The following is a 20,910-nucleotide window of genomic DNA, read 5'->3' as shown; positions in this document are numbered from 1 at the left end:
TTACGATTGGGTGCACTGTTCCTTTAATGAATACAACACATCTCTAGATGCATTTGATTTCATTTTTATTGGACATTATTTTATTGTGTTTGTTTGTTGTCACTAGTATTGTGTGTAGCAATAATAATAATAGCCTAATTTTATTTTTAATATATAGATTTTTTAATTGCTTAACTTACCTTTTTATAAGTCATTTTTTACATCTTTTAAGTTTATAGTGTATTATATAACGGGTCTCTCCTGCCTTCACTTCCCTTTCTTTCATAAAACTGAACTCTGGTGTTTCAGATAAAAAAGTGTAATGAAATTAAAGAGACACTGAGCTGTTTCTCTGTGTGCTTGGGCTCACCTCCTCTTGTCTGAAACAGCGAGGGTCCCCATCTCTCTCCTCCCAGCAGGTTTAATCTCACTTTCAGGGGCCAGAGCACTTGCTGTGTGATTCCAGCTGCCATTAGCTCGACGAGAAGCAGGAAAGATGAGCGTCCCGGTGAGTAAACACACATATACACACTCCGCCGCTCCCCGCTGCTCGCCGCAGGCTCCATCTAAAACAACACTGGAGATTTCCACATCTTCAGTTTCTCTCATCCAGCGGCCCACAGCTCGAGGAGCTTCACAATGTCATCTCTGACCTCTGGAGAACTCCACTTACCCTCTCAACACAACAGTTGTGGGTGATTCCTAGGTGTTTTCTTCCCCTCTCTGGTCTTTAGATATACAGCAGCATAGTCCCCCCATCAATCTAACTCTATTGGAGTTTGTCAGATTTCTATTGTGCGGCAGGATAATTAGAGGTTTATTCATGTGTGTGGCTCAGATGGTGAACTGAAGTCTAATAGACTAATTCATTTTGCACAAACTGAACCTGAAAATAGTCATTCTGAAACACCTCACAATGATCACAATGTAAAATGACAACGATTCTGCTACGAGCTGAACTCAGTGCGCTCAATTTGACTGGGTGTGAAGTTATTATTATTATAATTTTTGTCTTCTCACATCCGGAGTTAAGAGCTATCACTGTCATTGATTGGCTGTCAACACCTTGAGGGTTTTAACAGGAAGAGGAAATCAAGGATCTTAATGAACAACTTAGTGATGGCCACAAATCCATGTGTGAAAATAACACTGTATGTGTTTCATTGGACTAGCTATACTGTACATCAATGCTAGTGTGTCAGCATCCTTAGATAAATGTTAGGTAAAAATTGATAGCCTGAATGCACTGTAAGACCCAATCCCAATTCTACCCCTTAGCCCTTCCCCTTCCCCCTCCGTTTCGCGCGTTCATGTGAAGGGGTAGGGATGTCTCGATTCTCTTTCGGTTGGAGGGGTAGGGGGAAGGGGAAGGGCCAGACAGCCCTTCAAACGAAGATTTTTCGGGACCACACTTCAAACGAAGGGGTATGAATTATCTCGGCAACATGGCTGCTACAGCGAACAAAAACACACATAAATGTAAGCTTTTTTTTGGCATAAATAAAGATTTTAATGAAAATAATCATTTGTTTTATGTAACATTCAATTGTGAGTTCATATTAGTGGTCATATTACTCAAAGAAATGTTTGCAAAGAAATCGCTGTTTGCTAACGTCATATCATTACAGACTGCATGATCAAGGCGATTACTGCCGTAGACTAATCCCCCCAATAATTAGAAATCGCTAAACCATTTTCTCAAATATTGCATATTCAAGAGAGAGAGAGAGAGAAATTAAAGTTGCATGTATTCGCGTCTGTGCGTTTCTCTTTTTAGAGTAAGTTTACTTAAAAACAGCGATTGTATCCTCTCGTCGCTGGAAAATATAATGTAGCAATTCAGTATTTAAACTGTATTTAATAAAAGTCATGGGGCAGTGTTGACAAGTTTATTATCTCCTGGATGTGTGAGCTGCGCGATTTCCGATATGTGTGTGTGTGTGTGTGTGTGTGTGTGTGTGTGTGTGTGTGTGTCAGTAAGCAGCTCATTAATACAGAACGATAAGTAAAGACTCTAATGACCACCAGTATATGTGTGTATTGAAAGAGCTAGATGACGTATGATGGCGTGTGACGTCATGGTAGTGGTGTCCCAATTCTTAGGGGAATATTTTCTCCCCTACCCCTTGACACTCTGTTTCAAGGGACAAGGGGAAGGGGTAGGCGGAGGGGTAGGGGAAGGGGAAGGGGTATAAAATAGATTTGGGATTGGGCCTAAGTCGCTTTGGATAAAAGCGGCTGCTAAATGCATAAATTAAATTAAAAATTTAATTAATTAAAATGAATTAAATTAAATGAGTTTTAATCATTTAATCATTTGACCACCCTCAATACTGGCCAGATGATTGCTGGGTTTCCATGTGAAAGAGCTGAGATCTATGTTGTAAACAGGTTGTACTGATAATCCGGGTTCCACCCAGTCCCAGGAGGTTTGTCTGTTTTATCCTTCTTCACTAAAATGTCTTAAAATGTATTGGTTATTGACCAGTAATGCTAGGAGATTGTAGATATACGATAGGAATTTTGTTATTTACTACTTTTTTCAGATTATATTAAACCTGGAAAATATTGGAGAAGATCAATTAAGTTTTCAGGAGCACATTACTGTGATAAATGCTGAACTATGTAAAAGACAACCTGACTACACCAACATATCAAAAATCGAATGAGATGCGCTCTTTTTAAAAGGGTTGATTTAATGATGCATTAAAATAATTTGATTCACAGGAAGTTCCAGTCAGTTTAATTACAATTAAAGTTTAATGTGCTGCTGTCTCAGTCTTTATATATTAATAATTGAATAAAAAAATAAGCAAAATAATAATGTTATTATTTAGATGTTGTTATTTGTTCAAATTTGCAGGGTTTCCAAAAACACCATCACAGCTAAAATATAATGTGTACCAATAACCTGTTTTGTTTTGTTGTTTTTGTGTAAACAGATGCAGCACTGCTAATCCTACCATCTTTATTCACAGAAAACATCAAGTTTCTCTTCTGTCTGGACAATGTAAGTTTGATATGTCATGTCTTTGTGTTCGCGAACTGACTCAAATGATTCGTGAACACGCTTTGAACTCCCGAACTGACTCATATGATTCGCGAACTCGCTTTGATCTCCCGAACTGACGCAAATGATTCACGAACCCGCTTTGAACTCTCCCCTTACGAAAAATAACCATGGTTTTATTATAGTAAAACTGTAGTAACCCATCGTTTTTTGGCGTATTGACTGCCATTTGTAAAACCACAGATTTACTACAAATACCATTGTTAAACTATGGTTAATATAGCATAACCATGGTTAATTTGTGGCTACCATGGTTTAACTACAGTAACCATGGTTTTTTGGTTTTATTTGTAGTAAAACCATGGTTAATTTTCGTAAGGGTCGTACTGATTCAAATGATTCGCGAACCCGCTACAAAATCTCGAACTGATTCAAATGATTCGCGAACCCGCTTTGAACTCCCGAACTGATTCAAATGATTCGTGATCGCCAAACTGACTCAAATGATTCGCGAACCCGCTTTGAACTCCCGAACTGACTCAAATGATTCGCGAAACCGCTATGAACTCTTGAAATGATTCAAATCATTCGCGATCGTCAAACTGACTCAAATGATTCGCGAACCCGCTTTGAACTACCGAACTGAATCAAATGATTCGCGAACCCGCTCCGAACTCCCGAACTGATTCAAATGATTCGCGATCCCGCCACGAACTCCTGAACTAGCGGTCATTGATGCCCCTCCTACAGGCCATGGCGTACTCACAGCATACTCACAGTGAGTGAAATGTCTGCTCAGCTGTGAACTCAGTCAAGTCTCAATGGCAATGCACCGCCTTCAGGGCCGGATTAAGACCAAATTGGGCCTGATGACGCAGCGCAAAAAGGGCCTATTTTTTAGGCGTTGGTTGGTGCATATGTGTATTCGACACTCAAGTAGAGACCGCGGGAGTAGCGCGGGACCCAGAGCAACCGAGTGCGTCGCGGGACAATATTTGATTGGTGAATGCGGATGCGGGCGGCAAGATATAATGTGTGGGTTGCGGGAAAATAAAGTTATTTGCGGGACTCCCGCAAAGTGGAAATATCTAGCAAAATAAAATTACTAAAAACAGATAAACCTTTATTTATAATAGACTAAAATAAAATAAAATAGACTTTGCGGAATGGGAGGATGATGATGAAACCATGGCAGAGACGTGTAATTCCATTCCGAAATAGCGAGAGATAGAGTGGTGGAAAAGGCGATATCAAGAGTTTCCAAGATTAAGCAAAGTAACACGCCATGTAGGCTACTTTGCATTCCAGCTTTAGTAATTGCGGTCGCATAAGTGGGCAGAGACGGATTAATCTGAAGCCCTCATCAATGAACGACATGCTATTACTGCACGGACTACATTAGTAGTTGTAGTCTACAATATTTTTTTTAATTCCGTTTATTTTTAACTATCTATTTATTTTGTTAAATATTTAAAATTGGTCTATTTTGTTATTGAGGAAAAATTATTATTTTTTTCGTTTAATGTTTGAAGAAAAGAAGGCATTCTTAAGCAGTAGACTATAGGCTAATTTTCCTTTGAACATGAAATAAATCCAGGTTTATTATTACTATTATATAATTCATATATATAGTATAGCCTAATAGGTAGGCTTGTTCGTTCCTTTCATCCATTTAATTAAATGCAAATAAAACGAAACATTTGTTTCTTTTTTAAATTTATATTCAACAGGGGAGGAATTAAAAAAAATAACAGAGTAGCAGGCAGAATATGCAATGGATTAAACAAAAAAAAAAACTTATAGGCTACTTTACCCGCGGGATTTTGCAGGCGGTAGCGGGACGAAACTTGATCATTTGCGCGCGGGAGGGGGAGAAAATAACATATATTTTTGCGGGAGCGGGACGGAAAAATCTATCCCGCGCGGTCTCTACACTCAAGCGCCAGCATGCTTAGCCTTTTCCTGCCCAATCGAGGACCGCAGCTCTCCTTTGATTATTCCCAACTTTGAGAAGCTCCGCTCACCAGAGTCATTGGACACCATCATGCACAGATAAATGCGCTAACCAATTTCGACATATGGAAACGTCTGAGAAAGATTTAAAGAGGACAAAAGCTCGTACAAGCTCTGTTGAGTCACAGTTAAACGGTTTAAAAAGTCATTTATTTATTTACAGTATATTATCAAAATATTTAAAAAGGTTTTCCTGCATGGTTAATAGGCTATATATATTTCATTTTTAAAGTTTTTAAGAGAAAACAATTATTTCATTCAGAAATATGCAGACACAAAATGTTTACAAACATTAGGCTATTTTTTATAATCATTTGTTATTCAAATACATCGCACATACGGAAACTTTGATTTTGTGTCGAATGAGAAACCCAGTGTTGGTTTCAGTTTCGTTTTAGTCTAAATTAATTAGTTTTGGTTTGTCGTTAATATTGCTATAGCCTCTTATATTTGTAATTCTTGTTCTTTTATAAATACTGTTAATTGATTTCTTGTTGTTGTTGTTGTTGTTGTTGTTGTTGTTGTTGTTGTTGTTGTTATGGAGTGAGGGGAACTAAAATAGCCTTCATTTTCTATTAACCTCAATTTGAGGTCCTCAAAATAATTATTAAATGAAATTTGGAGTCTGACTGTCGGACGCATAGCTATACAGCGTTACTTATTATACATTTACCATTATTCTATATTCTTTATATTAAATAACATTTTATAGCAGATATGTCGGGAACATGGAAACATTTGGATTTGTGCCGATTGAGAGAGGTAGGCGTCAGCTTCAGCTTAAATTAATTTGTTTTTGGATTGAGGTTTTTATAGCCTAAACTTTAGAGGATTTGATTTGAAGAGAAACTAATAACTGTTTTTATAATGTTTTAAAACATTTTGCTTTAGACTACAGGTATTTTAGCCTTCATTATTTCGGAAAGTAATATGGCTAATAAAAATGCAATGAGCCCCGACTTAATTTTTTTTTTTTTTTTTTTACTCTCAAAACGCAATCTTATACAAGTGTTTTTTTTTTTTTAACAATGAAGCAAACATTTTTAAATATCTTAAAAATACTTAAAGTTTTTTTTTTTTTTTTTAGTAGGCCTAGCTTACATTTGTACAAAATCTGGTGCAAGCTGTAAACTGTAAGCGTTAGATCTCTAAGGAAAACGTTATACTTTATTATTATTATTAGGCAAATTATAGGCAAAAAATATTGCTCTTAAAAAATAACGTTATTAACCGGTATTTCTTCCTCCCGAACCGGTTTCGGAATGGTAATAATATCAGAGGAACGCAGAACAGAAACGTTAAAATATCGATTCTGCTGGAGTGAACCGATTGAATTTTTTTTTTTTTTTCGTTTTCAAGCCCTGATTGTAATATTAAATGTTCAAACTGTAACTTAAATAAAATAAAATAAAAAGAATGGGGAAAATGCATCATTTTGGTTGTTCATGGCACGTAACTGCTTCGTCATGGTGAATGCTTATTGGTCGCTGAGTAAACTTGTTACATTTGATTTGCAGCGGGAGCGAAAAATCCATTTCAAGTTGAAAAACAATTTGTCCGTCTATATTATAGACATTTGTTAGCAGCTAATTGTAAAAAATTAATTAATTAATTAAAATGGATTTACGAAAATGGTTTAGACCTCCGCAGGCTCGTCAATCGGACTTAGATACTCCGGCCAAGACCACCAGTACCACGGTCTATGAGAGCCCAGCTGGCCCTTCATCTGCGAATGCTAGTTTCGGACAACCGCCAAAACATTTAACTAGAGCAGCCATAGACCAACAATCTTCAAGTCCTTCAAGTCAGCGGACAGCGGTTGATGATATCGGGACTGACAGGCCTGTCCAAATTGTGTTAAAACAGTAACAGTTTACAGTGGCAAGGGGCGATCCTTCGTTGATAAATGGTTTCACAACAGAGAGTGGTTGGAGTACAGTGTCAAGGCAGACGCAGCATTTTGTTTTTGCTGTCGGATGTTCAGCTTTACTAGAAAATCTGGAACATTGGATGCCTTCGCGAGTGTGGGATATCGTAACTGGAAACACGCTATGGCCAAAGACCGTGGATTTCATAAACATGAAACTTCGAGGGACCACCTGTCTTGCTATGCAATGTGGAAAGAGAGGGAGATGCGTCGCAATACGGGGAATGAGGTATCAACGCTTGTCAATGCAGATCAACTCAGGAAAAACCGGTATTATGTGTCCTCACTAATAGATGTGGTTGGGTTCTTGGTTGAAAACCAGTTACCATTACGGGGGAAGATTGACGCTTTTGATGACATGTCGGAGGGGGGGTCTGGACTTTTCCTTTCCATGCTTTATTACACTATCCAAAAGGATCCTGAATTGGCTAATGTGGTGAAGACAATCCCTCGCAATGCCACTTACACCTGTCATGATATGCAAAATGAACTTATAAGAACACTCAGTAATGTGGTGAAAGAGGCTATAGTGGAGGAAGTTGGTGAGTCCTATTACACTTTGAAAGTTGATGGGACGCGTGACCCCACAGGATGTGAAAATATATCGATTGTGCTTCGATTTGTGAATGAGTCTTACGAAGTTACAGAGCGTCTGCTGTGCATCGCTACGGCTCAGAAAGGTGACCGACAGGCATTAACTGACACCATTCTGACTGAGCTTAAGGTTGGCTTGGATAGCTCAAAAAATTGTCAGGTATATGATGGAGCTGCACTTATGTCGGGGAAACGTGGAGGTGTTCAGAAAATTCTACAGGACAGACTTGGACGTGAGATACCATATGTGCACTGCCTTAACCATCAGTTGCATTTGGTTGTTGTTCATGCCATGTCTGCAGAGACATCACTTTCAGAGTTTTTCGAGGTGTGCGATTCCCTGTACAAGTTCTGTAGAAAGCCAACTGTTGCTATGCATTATGAAGGTGCACATCTTAAACATCTACTGGAGCAGAGATGGACAGGGCATCTTGCCACTGTATCAGTCATTCTTAAGTCATTTAATGACATTAAATCGATTCTGACCGATGCTGACACTGTGCTGAACTATGGCTCAGAGACGAGAATGGAAGCTACAGGTCTGCTGCGTGAGATATCTGAGCCACGTTTCATGTTCCTTGCCAACTTAACCCACAGAGACCTTTCTCTATTGGACCCACCGAACAAGCTTCTCCAGAGAGAGGACACTGACTTGTTGACAGGTTTAAGTGTTGTGGCGAGTGCAAAAGGATGTGTTAAAAAACTCCGTTGTGATGAAGAGTTTAAGCAGATGCTGGATACTACCACGCACACCAGCGAGTCACTGAGACCAGAGAGCACACGGATGGATGGTTACATCGTTACAGGGCCTACAGGAGGACACAGAGGTGATGATGACGTGGAAACTGAACTTCGGAGATTGTACTACAACACTATTGATTCGGTGGTTGGGGAACTGGAGCGTAGATTCAGCGAGCGCAACTCACAACTGGCCAGTGCACTTGCAGCACTAAATCCAGAGGCTGATAACTTTCTTGATGTGAAAGCTGTGAAGCATATTCTCGACCTGTCAAGCAATGCAGGGAGACTGGACCATACAGCACATCATCTCAACGTACCACAACCATCTGATTGCCATGCCCAGTGTGCTGACTGCTTTCAAACATGCATTGTCATTTGGTGCATCCACAGCAATGTATGAGAATTCATTCTCCACTCTGAAAAATGTGTTTTCGGAGCACAGACGCACAATGCTACACGAGAGAAAGGCCAGGTTAGTGCAGCTTGCATTCGAGAAAGACTTGACACGCAAATGCACAAGCGAATGGAAGGACACGGTACTTAGACGGTTCAGTAGCAACACTCGTCGCCTGCAACTCTTCTGAGGGTAACTCGTTTGTTCAGTTCACTTGCTGAAGCCAGCCCTGGCTTTTATAAGGTCTACTAAGCAGGTAAATTGTTAATGAATGTATGTGGGTTCTAACTGCATTTGTGTTTTATATTTGGCTATCTGTAAAGATATGTGGGCTTATGCCATTTCTGCTTACTGCGTACACTGCTGGGAGGTGTGTAACCCAGGTTAAAAACATAATATACATAATAAAAAGTATACATAATAATACAAAATTATTATACAAAATAATAAACAATATACATTTATTTTTGTTCTTTATTTATTTTGTTTAGATTAGTCCTTTAGAGTATTTAAAGTCCTTGAACCCCTAAAAAAAACGGTGTTTAAAGAAATTATTAAACCTTATACCTGGTGTGAGTGGCTCATTATTGTTGTGACATCCTTATTTTCTGCATGCGAATTTTAGTCTTCTGATTTAACTACTGGTCCATACGCAGACATTTGTCTGATGATGTCCAACTCGTTTTATGAAGAAAAAAGCCTTAAGTTTTCAGAAAAATCTATACGAAAAAAACTTGTGTCTGATGGGGACATTTTTTTTGCCGGTTTTTTCAAAGCTTCAAATTGATTCAGTGTTTTATTTTTGTCGTCATAACTCCCGAACTGATTCAAATGATTCGCTATCCCGCTACGAACTCCCGAATTGATTCAAATGATTCGCGATCCCGCACGTACCGAACTCCCGAACTGATTCAAATGATTCGCGATCGCCGAAGTGACTCAAATGATTCGCGAACCCGCTTTGAACTCCCGAACTGACTCAAATGATTCGCAAACCCGCTAAGAACTCCCGAAATGATTCAAATGATTTGTGATCGTCAAACTGACTCAAATGATTCGCGAACCCGCTTTGAAATCCCGAACTGATTCAAATGATTCGCTATCCCGCCACGAACTCCCGAACTGACTCAAATGATTCTGGAAAAATGAGCGGCGTCCCTTCCATTACGAGCGCGCATACGGTGCACTTACATTTGAAATAATGATCTTGAGAGCGCAAAAGATGCGAAATGTGAACTGCCCCTTACTTATAGCCTTGTTTGCTGCTTTTTAATTTCATTCTTTGTCATTTATGTGAAATTATGTACCACAACTTGACAGTTTTGCTTTATGGATTAATTTTTTTTTATCCGTTGAACACCAAACATGAACAAAAATAAGTAATAAACTCATTATTTTCATTAATTTTGCAAAGTAAACAATTTGTTTGCATTTGCGCTAGTGTAACACTCCTGTAAAGGATGATATTAAATGAATGAGCATTCAAGCGATGTTTCTTCACCGATGCTTTATCATGAATCATTTCAAATGATGTGAATTGCACAAGTGCATAGTCTTGATGAATTGCAAAAATGCATAGTACCAACACAGTATTGACTTAGATGCAGTTACTGTAACCACAAATCAGTTTATGACACAAGGCCAGGTATGTAAATAGGTCCACTCGACTACATAGTCTTTTCAGGGCGTCATACATACACTATCAGTGAATAAGCATGAAATAAACTCATAACAGAAGGAATAAGGAATAACAACATATATAATGAATAAAGTATAACATGAAATGCATACAACAGTACATACGTTTTACTTCATGTCCTAATAACCAGCGTGCGAGCTAATCACGGCACATTTATGCTAACCATGTGATTAACCATTAAATCCATAGACATCATATAGGTAGACGCCCCATCGAACGCTACTGCCTATTGGCACGAACGAGCCGTGGAGCCGCCATCTTGGATCGGTCACCAGCTCCACTCAGTGTAACTTGTTTGCCAGGTGCAATGAGCTGTCAGCGCATTAAATTAATCATAGCTCACTGAATACGTAACTGATTTTGACGCGGATTTTTTTTTTGCTGCAAAGGTCATTCATGCAGCTATGATATAGGACACATGATTCGGCGTATTTTAATATTCATAATAGGCTTTACAGTTACATATTCTATTCTGATAGAAGATCTAAATGACCAGACGCCCAAAATATAAATATGTGAGGTAGAATATTTATAAATCACACACTATAAATATGATAAAGAAGCAGAAACAGTTGCAGTAAAATAAGATATTTAATAAGTTGAAGAAACAATTTATTATAATTTGTGACATATACACTGGTTCTCTCTCTCTCTCTCTCTCTCTCTCTCTCTCTCTCTCTCTCTCTCTCTCTCACACACACACACACACACACACACACTCTCTCTTCTGTGACTGTTGACACCTGAGGAGCTTGTATTGCTGAAGCTTGGCGGATCACCCTCTCTGCAGCTCTCAGCACCTTTATAATAAGAATACAAATTATGCATATTTATTAGCGCTTTACACAGTACTCAAATACACTATAAAGAACAGAGAAAATATGAACAAAGCAACCTTAATATACATTACTTGCTGATATCACGTGCGCTAACACAAATAACAGTTATGTTATGTCGAACAATGTATGTACTCAGATTGGATTGTGTTTGTATTAGCACTTAACGTTACCTAACGCTAAAAGTAAGTTTCGTGCATCTAACATGTGTTTTTTCGAACTTCTTTCTGATCTGAATAGTAATAGTAAGTTATGTGAGAAACACTTGAGTTGAGATACATAGTCTAACTAATGTTAGCTAGCTACGATTTCAGTACAGTACTATCAAAGATCCTTGCTCCTTCTCAATTCTCTGGATTTAAGGACAAACTACAATCAATAGTACAATAATAATGTTAAGTCTTACTTGTGAAAAGTAATCCCGAGCCGTACTTGCGATGCTCCGCCGATTAGAACAGGAAAATGCTGCACAGTGCTCTGGCATCTTAACTGCTGCTACGCAACGAAACTAGGAGTACGACCGGTTCAAGATGGCGGCCGCAAATCTCGTCGCCCAGCGGCCAATAGGGCGTCTACTTATATGATGTCTATGATTAAATCAGCAGACGGGGATCAATCTCTTCTCGACCGTTGGAATTCAAAAACGTGCACTGCACTCGCGAGACAGCGCAGCGTGAATATGCTAGTGTGGTATCCTGAATAATTATCATAATTATAATTATTATCAGTTTATTCTTGTGTATATTTCATGTGACATGATGCACAATTATCAATATCCATTTTCTTTGATTTGAATTAGATTTTATTTCTATAATTTCTATCGTATTATAAATGCTGTGTTAATCAAAATACATGTTACAACTATTTCGGGATTTTTCATAAGAGTTATCGTTCCGATTTAATATGTATATTATCATAGCTGGAGATGGATGTGTGTGATTGGTTGAATGAAAAGGTGCGCGTCACTGCGTGCGGGAGTTCTCGCGATATGCTTCATTCATGATAAAGCATCGGTGAAGAAACATCGCTTGATCATCCTTTACAGGTATAAAATGTACACAAGGCACACTATCATTGCTGTAATCGTTTTGTAAGAAAGACTTGTTCTCTATATTAATTGATATTTATCAATATAGTAATTAAACCCATTAGTAATTAAGTTGTCAATGTTTCTACAGCGGATTTACACTAAAACACGAAAGAGCCTGAACCGAGACAGTGTCACAAGTTGCCTTACATCCATAAGTTTTGTTGTGCTTGTTGCAAACTGTTAAATTTAGTGTTTTCTGATCCTAAGCTTAGAAAAAAAGATGCAAGACTTCAAACTTTCCAGTACTCCTGTGTACTGATAATCCGGGTTCCACCCAGTCCCAGGAGGTTTGTCTGTTTTATCCTTCTTCACTAAAATGTCTTAAAATTGCTTGGTTATTGACCAGTAATGCTAGGAGATTGTATATATACAATAGGAATTGTGTTATTTACTACGCTTTTCAGATTATATTAAACCTGGAAAATATTGGAGAAGATCAATTAAGTTTTCAGGAGCACATTACTGTGATAAATGCTGAACTATGTAAAAGACAACCTGACTACACCAACATATCAAAAATCGAATGAGATGCGCTCTTTTTAAAAGGGTTGATTTAATGACAAAATCAACATGAGAGGTCATGGACATGTTCCCATTTCTTCGGGTTCCACAAATTGTGAGTATTTGTTTTTAGTGTTGTTTCCTTTGAGTTCAGTATTTCCACTGCATTTTTACATTTTTTTTTTTTTTTTTTGTATGAATAAAAAGTCAAAATTATTTTAATGAATTTTTCTTTCTTTTTTTTGGTAGCTGCTGCATGAAGTGAAGATGCGGTTTGGGAAGGACCTTCATCTCAATCTAGAGACTGCTCTTCAAGTTAAATTAAATGAAATTTATGCATTTAGCAGACGCGACTTACAGTGCATTCAGGCTATCAATTTTTTACCTATCAAGTGTTCCTGGGGAATCGAACCCCCAACCCCACAATGCTCTACCAATTGAGCTACAGGAACACTACTGTCTACTTTAGCAAATTGACACAAACACAAAAAGTGTTCTATTTTTCCTTAACACAACCATTAGTTGCTTGGTTTGTTGAATGGTTACTCTAATAAATCTATTTATACCATGGTTTGTCTGAATATTTGATTCTGATTGGCTAAAAGGTGTGCATTAAAATAATTTGATTCACAGGTAGATCCTGTGTAGTTTAATTACAATTAAAGTTAAATGTGCTGCTGCAATGACATACATGCAAACAAAACACTTGCACACGAGATCGGAGATTAAAATAATGTGAACTGTGACATTTTGCATTTATACTGACTCAAATGATTCGCGAACCCGCTTTGAACTCCCGAACTGACTCAAATGATTCGTGATCCCCAGACTGACTCATATGATTCGCGAACCCGCTTTGAACTCCCGGACTGATTCAAATGATTCGCGATCCCCAGACTGACTCATATGATTCGCGAACCCGCTGTGAACTCCCGAACTGATTCAAATAATTGGCGATTCCGCTCCGAACTCCCGAACTGACTCAAATGAATAGCGATCCCCAAACTGACTCAATATGATTCGCGAACCCGCTTTGAACTCCCCAACTGATTAAAATGATTCGCGGTCCCGCTCCGAACTCCCGAACTGACTCATAGCGATCCCCAAACTGACTCATATGATTCGCGAACCCGCTCCGAACTCCCGAAGTGATTCAAATGATTCGTGATCCCGCTTTGACAATTCGAACACTGCTTGACGGTGTTTAACGTAGTATGTTTATAAGGTCATGGCATTGTTTGCATATCCTTTGCAATGTTTTATGAACATATATAAAACATCAGATCTATAAACAAATAATTTTTTCTTTGGTACCCATAACGTTTAACTTAAATGTACAATTGGTTTAAATCCAACTTTGCCGTTTATTCAATTATGATTGAATGATGTTTTGAAATGTGTTTCTGACTAAAATGTTTCATATCTTTACCAAATCAAACCTATAAATTAAAAAATTTTCACTGTTTGATTTATATAAGCAGATTGTTATTTTAAAACTAAAAGAAATGTAGCAGAAGATTATATTAAAATTACATTGTAATGATGTTTCAAAGCTACATGTTACAGTATTTTCACATTGTTTTAAAATGTTATATGCTGTTTGTATAAAATTAAGATGTTTTCATGACTAAATTAAACATTTGGCTGAAATGAACAGCTAATGATTGCCACATTAAAGACCAGAGAGAATGAGAAGATGAAGGATCTCAAGCTCCTCTCAGGTGGGTGGTATTTGATTAATCTGATTTATCATATCAGTGACCAAACCATCATTAAACACACGTTTATTACATACAGTATGAGCCCGTGAACAGATTACAAGGCTGTAGACCGCCATCAGAAGCCATTTGTAAAGAGGACGAGACGTTAAACGCAAAGAAATGTGGCAGAATAGTGCCAGTGGCTGGTAAATATAGATCTTCACCACACAACATGTATTATGAATCCAGACAAATGGGCTTTTGCTGTCTCTGCAGTACAGATGAGTTCATAAACCCTCGTTTAGCTGTGAAACAACAGCCTTGAGTGTGTTTATGAGCTTACAACAGGGAAAGATGATTGCAAGACACTCTGGTCCCAGCAAGCACAAAACAGACACGAGGGTGAAGAAGTGAAGACACACCATTCATTTCTAGATGAACTAGTCCTTTAAAAGAGGATTATGGGTTTATTTTACGGCCTACCCATCGGCTCCTCCATTTCCTATGATTTGGAGGCTTTCAGAAAGCATTCCTTGCTGGTTCCAGCTTAAGTCCTACTAATTATGTTGTTTTAGATCCAAAAAAAAATATATATATATATATAGATATTCCAGGAACATTGCTGCTTGTTATTTTTTATATCCAAACAAAATGGTCCAGGAACATTACTACTTTTTATAGTAAAATTACATTATAATTATAATTTAAAATCATAATATGACATAAATGCTTAATCCTCTTCGGGTAAACTTCACATCAAACCTATAAACAAATGCATATTTTGTTTCCTTTAATGTTTAATTCAAATGTGCGGATTGTTACTATAAAGCCAGATTAAATGTTTCTGAAACGTTGCCGTTTGGTTTTTGTAGAAAAATTACATTCAAATGATGATTTGAAATGTATTTATGATCTAAATGTTTAACAACTTTACCACAACAAACCTATAAACATACATTTACACTCTTTAATCCAGCATTTAATTTAAATGTGCAGATTGTTACTTTAAATACAAATGAAACAGGTTTTTTGTAGTAAAATTAGGGTTGAATATTTCGAAATGCATTTATTACAAAAATGCTTAAATTTACTACAATAAATCTTTAAACAAATAATTTTTTTTTATGTTTCATTCAAATCTGCAGGCTTAATCGCCATTTGTTTTTATAGTAAAATTACATTAGAACGCTGTTTTGAAATGTGTTTATGAATTATCTCCAACAACTTTACCACATCAAACTTAAATTGTCCCTGTTTAGTTTAAATGTGCAGATAAACAAGGCCTCGTGTGTGTTCATGAGCTTTAAACTGGTGAAGACGATCGCGAGACGATCTGGTGTCACAGAATGAAGAAAGACTGGTTCAAGCACAAAACAATCACGAGGAGGCTCCAACATTTGTTATGATTTGGTGGCTTTCAGAAGCGATTTCTTGTTGGTTTCAGCTTAACTCCCGCTGACTCGCATCTTCCTGTGCCCTCGGAGGGTAAACGCGGGAAGATGAAGTGGACTGTGAGGACACTTCAGCCAGGCCTTTTGTCTTGTTTTGTTCCTGTTTAATAGTGTGATGCTGAGAGGAAATACATCCCTGTTCCAATAAATGTGATGAATTTGTAGATAGAGAGGTCAAAGCAGGATGAACTGAAGCAGTTTAAGCAGAGACGGCCATGTTGGTTTCTGCTCTGGTGTATCTGGGTCATATTTTATTCAAAGTTAAAAAAAACATTGACAAAAAAGAATATCTTTAAAACTGATTAATCAATGTAAAAACTTCTTATATTTAAATTATATAAATTTTAAATGCTATTTAAATGTAATTAAGAATTATATTTATTTGTTTTTGCATAAAAATGCAATAGAAATTTATTTATAATTTTTTATCACATGTTTTATTATATTTTTTGCACATTAATAACATATAAAAAAAATTTATGTATATAAGTTATTTTATCTATATTTTTCATCTAATATCAAATTGACGATAAAATCTAAAATTTTGAAAAATAAAAATTGTTTTATGTGTTTATGTAAGAAATATGTTATATATTTTTTCACATTAATAGAAGACTAAATAAAACAATAGAGAATTATTTTATTTTTACATATAATTTTATTATAAAATTAAAATAAAAATTTTATCTGCATGTTTGTATATGTTTGTATATGTTGTACAATCATTTAGAAATTCTATGTATTACATTATCTTTTAATGTATTTTATTTAGATTTATTAAATTATTGCAGTTTTCTAAAATTTACAAAAATATATAACTCTAAAATGGTTTAATTCAATTTATATATATATAAATTAATAAAACGAAATAAAATAAATGTGGGTATTTGTTGATCATTGGTGTATTTTATCATATATCTGTTGCCGTCATGTTATTAATTGCGCTAGGATCTTACACATAAATTAGCTCTGTAATTACGGCAACTTAATATGTAATAAATAACATTAATGATAATCTGTTTTGCTAAAGACCTGAATATTTAATAATCAGTCAAAAGCTTCTTATACTATACTATATGCATTTATCATTCCAGCTCAGTCTAGTGAAGTCTGCTTCACTTTACAGCTTTTTTTTCAGACAAGAAACCCTCACAGGAAATTTTGTGCATTTTTACTTTCTCAAAAAAACTCATTCTGTATGATTTATAAGTGTTTTGAAAAATGGGGACATGGGTTATGTCCTGATATGACACAAAAACAAGAGCACACACACACACTCAGACAGACAGACACACAGACACACAGACACACACACACACATACACACACACACACACACACACAGCAGGTGACTTTGAAGTTGAGATAGCTGCAGAAGATCCGGCAGCAGTTTGAGTGTTTGTTTCGCTCTAAACGCTTTGGGATGCTGCGTCTCTCTGTTGTGGGTATTTGGTTTCAGATGAGAAAAAGGGTCCAATTAGGAAAGCCGCAGTATTGATCTGGAAAATCTCAACCACACACACACACACACAAACAGAGAGAGAGAGTAGTTCATCTACATCCTCATATTTACTCCTCACAAAACACAAACACACTCTATGGAAAAACATTTTGAGATTCTGGCAACCCATTCGATGCCTCTGGAGGGGGAAGCAGTGCCCTACCAACAATGTTTACAGTGGAGATGGGCACCTGTTGACCTCAATTGGGGAAATCGTCGGGTGGTGGAAGGAATACTTCGAGGATCTCCTCAATCCCACCGACTTGTCTTCTGTTGAGGAAGCAGTGGATGGGGATTTGGAGGAGCACTCGTCCATCACCCGGGCTGAAGTCATCGAAGTAGTTAAAAAGCTCCTCGATGGCAAGGCACCAGGGGTGGATGAGATCCACGCTGAGTACCTCAAGTCTCTGGATGTTGTGGGGCTGTCTTGGCATGGTGGTTGAGGACAGTACCTCTGGACTGGCAGACCGGGGTGGTGGTCCCTCTTTTCAAGAAGGGGGACCGGAGGGTGTGTTCCAACTATAGGGGGATCACACTTCTCAGCCTCCCCGGGAAAGTCTATGCCAGGGTACTGGAGAGGAGAATTCGGCTAATAGTGGAACTTCGGATTCAGGAGGAACAGTGTGGTTTTCGTCCCGATTGTGGAACACTGGACCAGCTCTATACCCTTTCCAGGGTGCTGGGGGGTTCATGGGAGTTTGCACAACTAGTCCACATGTGTTTTCTGGATTTGGAGAAGGCATTCGACCGTGTTCCTCGTGACATCCTGTGGAGGGTGCTCCGGGAGTATGGGGTCGGCGGCCCCCTGCTCAGGGCTGTTCGGTCCCTGTATGACCGGAGCAAGAGCTTGGTTTGCATTTCCGGCTGTAAGTCAGACCTGTTCCCGATGCATGTTGGACTCCGGCAAGGCTGCCCTTTGTCACCGCTTCTGTTCATAATTTTTATGGACAGAATTTCTAGGCGCAGCCAAGGGCCGGAGAGTGTCCGGTTTGGGGACCATACGATTTCGTCGCTGCTTTTTGCGGATGATGTTGTCGTGTTGACCTCTTCAGACCAGGACCTTCAGCGTGCACTGGGACGGTTTGCAGCCGAGTGTGAAGCGGCTGGGATGAGAATCAGCACCTCCAAGTCCGAGGCCATGGTTCTCAGTCGGAAAAGGGTGGATTGCCCACTTCAGGTTGGTGGAGAGTTCCTGCCTCAAGTGGAGGAGTTCAGGTATCTTGGGGTCTTGTTCACGAGTGAGGGAAGGATGGAACGTGAGATTGACAGACGGATCGGTGCAGCTTCTGCAGTAATGCGGTCACTGTACCGGTCTGTCGTGGTGAAGAAGGAGCTGAGCTGTAAGGCAAAGCTCTCGATTTACCGGTCAATCTACGTTCCTACTCTCAGCCGAATTGAGCTTTCTCCGTAGGGTGGCTGGGTGCTCCCTTAGAGATAGGGTGAGAAGCTCGGTCACTCGGGAGGAACTCAGAGTAGAGCCGTTGCTCCTCCACATCGAGAGGAGCCGGCTGAGGTGGCTCGGGCATCTATTTCGGATGCCTCCAGGCACGTCTCACCGGGAGAAGGCCCCGGGGGTGACCTAGGACACGCTGGAGGGACTATGTCTCCCGGCTGGCCTGGGAACGCCTCGGGGTTCCCCCGGAAGAGCTAGAGGAAGTGGCTAGGGAGAGGGAAGTCTGGGCGTCTCTGCTTAAACTGTTGCCCCCGCGACCTGGCCCCGGATAAGCGGAAGATGATGGATGGAAGGATGGATGGGCTTCATGGCAATATCATTTTAATATTATTATTATTACTATTATTATGTTCATGTGAATACCTTGAATATTAATTATTATTGGTTAATTTGAAAAAAGTTTAATCCTCACTGTAAAATAAAATAGGCCTTTAATAAAGTGAATAGCTTTGAATATTATATCTCAATTAGATTAGAGGCAAATAAATATTCTATAATTTTTTTATGTAATAATAATTATTATTTAATAAAGAAATAATTAGTAAAGTACACACACATACGACCATACATCAGAACAACATTTATATTTTGTCTTTTTTTATTATATATATATATATATATATATATATATATATATATATATATATATATATATATATATATATATATATATATATACATACATTTGTAATATGTAAATATTTTATATACTAAACATACATGTTTTAAAGTAGGTAAACTAAATATATTCACATTATTTAATGATGAATATGAATATAAAAAGTTTTTAGAATATAATATTATTTATGTAAATGTATTTATATGTACAATATGCAAACACTGATTAATAATATGTGAATATAGTAATATTTCAATGACAGATTTCAATGATAGGTTTCGTTTCAGCTCAAGAAGTGAGGAAACATTGCAGCGGGTTTCCTCTGAATCCAGCTGTGCGCTGATGAATACTTGTTGCCACGGTTTCATTGAAAGTTTGCTGAGAAAGTCTTTCAAGCATTTTTAGATTTGTTTGTGTGAAGTGATCCGCGTCTCCCGCTGCGAATTAAATGAAAATAATTAGCGCCGCACTATCCTTCATAATCACAATGTAGCACAAAGCAAAAACTACAAATTAACTCAAGTGCAATGTTTAGGAAGAAAAAACACTGTTACTTACTTATTTGCTGCTTTAGCTAGCCACCAAAATTGCAAACTCAAATGCTAATCACTGAAGCTGCCTTCAAATCTCAATGCTTATTGCTATTAGCCATATGTTATGGTAATTTATGTTTATAGGAAAGTTTAGTTTGTACACATTTATGTGTATTAGCCTCTAGTGTTAGAATTTCGTGCTACTTTTTATTCCGCAACAGTTGCTGTGAGTTTTTTTTATTTGCCAGCCCATTCATAGGAGATGATCTGTGTGCTATCAATGTAAAAGAATCTCAAGCAGGAGGTTATTTGTTTTTAGGCTCCATGAAAACAGGAAGTTAGCCACCATGTGTAAGGGATTAGCTTATCGCATTTGCTAAACAAATCCAAACATGGTGTTGCTACAAAATGCTTACAATCACATTATACACATGATGAATATGAGCTAGCATTATCAGTAAATGATGTCTGAGCTGCAGCAGAGTGATAGTCATGCTAAAGTAATCAGTAATGTTAGCGTGTAGCTACGAGATAATTGCATTGTAAGTGCATGTAAGTCAGACTTGTTTCCAGGATATTTAAACCTGATGGCTTGTATTCTAGTGCTGTGTGTTTGAATGTTTGTTGTTTGTGTGTGATGGGATTAGCACTTACATTGACCCATGTCATTTCAATCCGCAGACAGGAAGTTAGCATCCACGCTGTGGAAGTCATAACGCTCTTATGAGTCTCTGAACAGTCGCTCAGTTGTGATTTGTGCTGCAATTCTGGATGTTGATGACATTAGGGATGTGGGAAGTGTTTTCAGGCAGTGTGTGTTCAAGAATTTAATGTCAAAGTGCTAGCTTTGCTAAGTAATTATCATTCCC

The sequence above is a fragment of the Carassius gibelio genome, chromosome A22 (genome assembly GCF_023724105.1).
Source record: "Carassius gibelio isolate Cgi1373 ecotype wild population from Czech Republic chromosome A22, carGib1.2-hapl.c, whole genome shotgun sequence".
In the NCBI taxonomy this organism is placed as follows: domain Eukaryota; kingdom Metazoa; phylum Chordata; class Actinopteri; order Cypriniformes; family Cyprinidae; genus Carassius; species Carassius gibelio.
Note: the sequence above shows the minus strand (reverse complement) of the source record.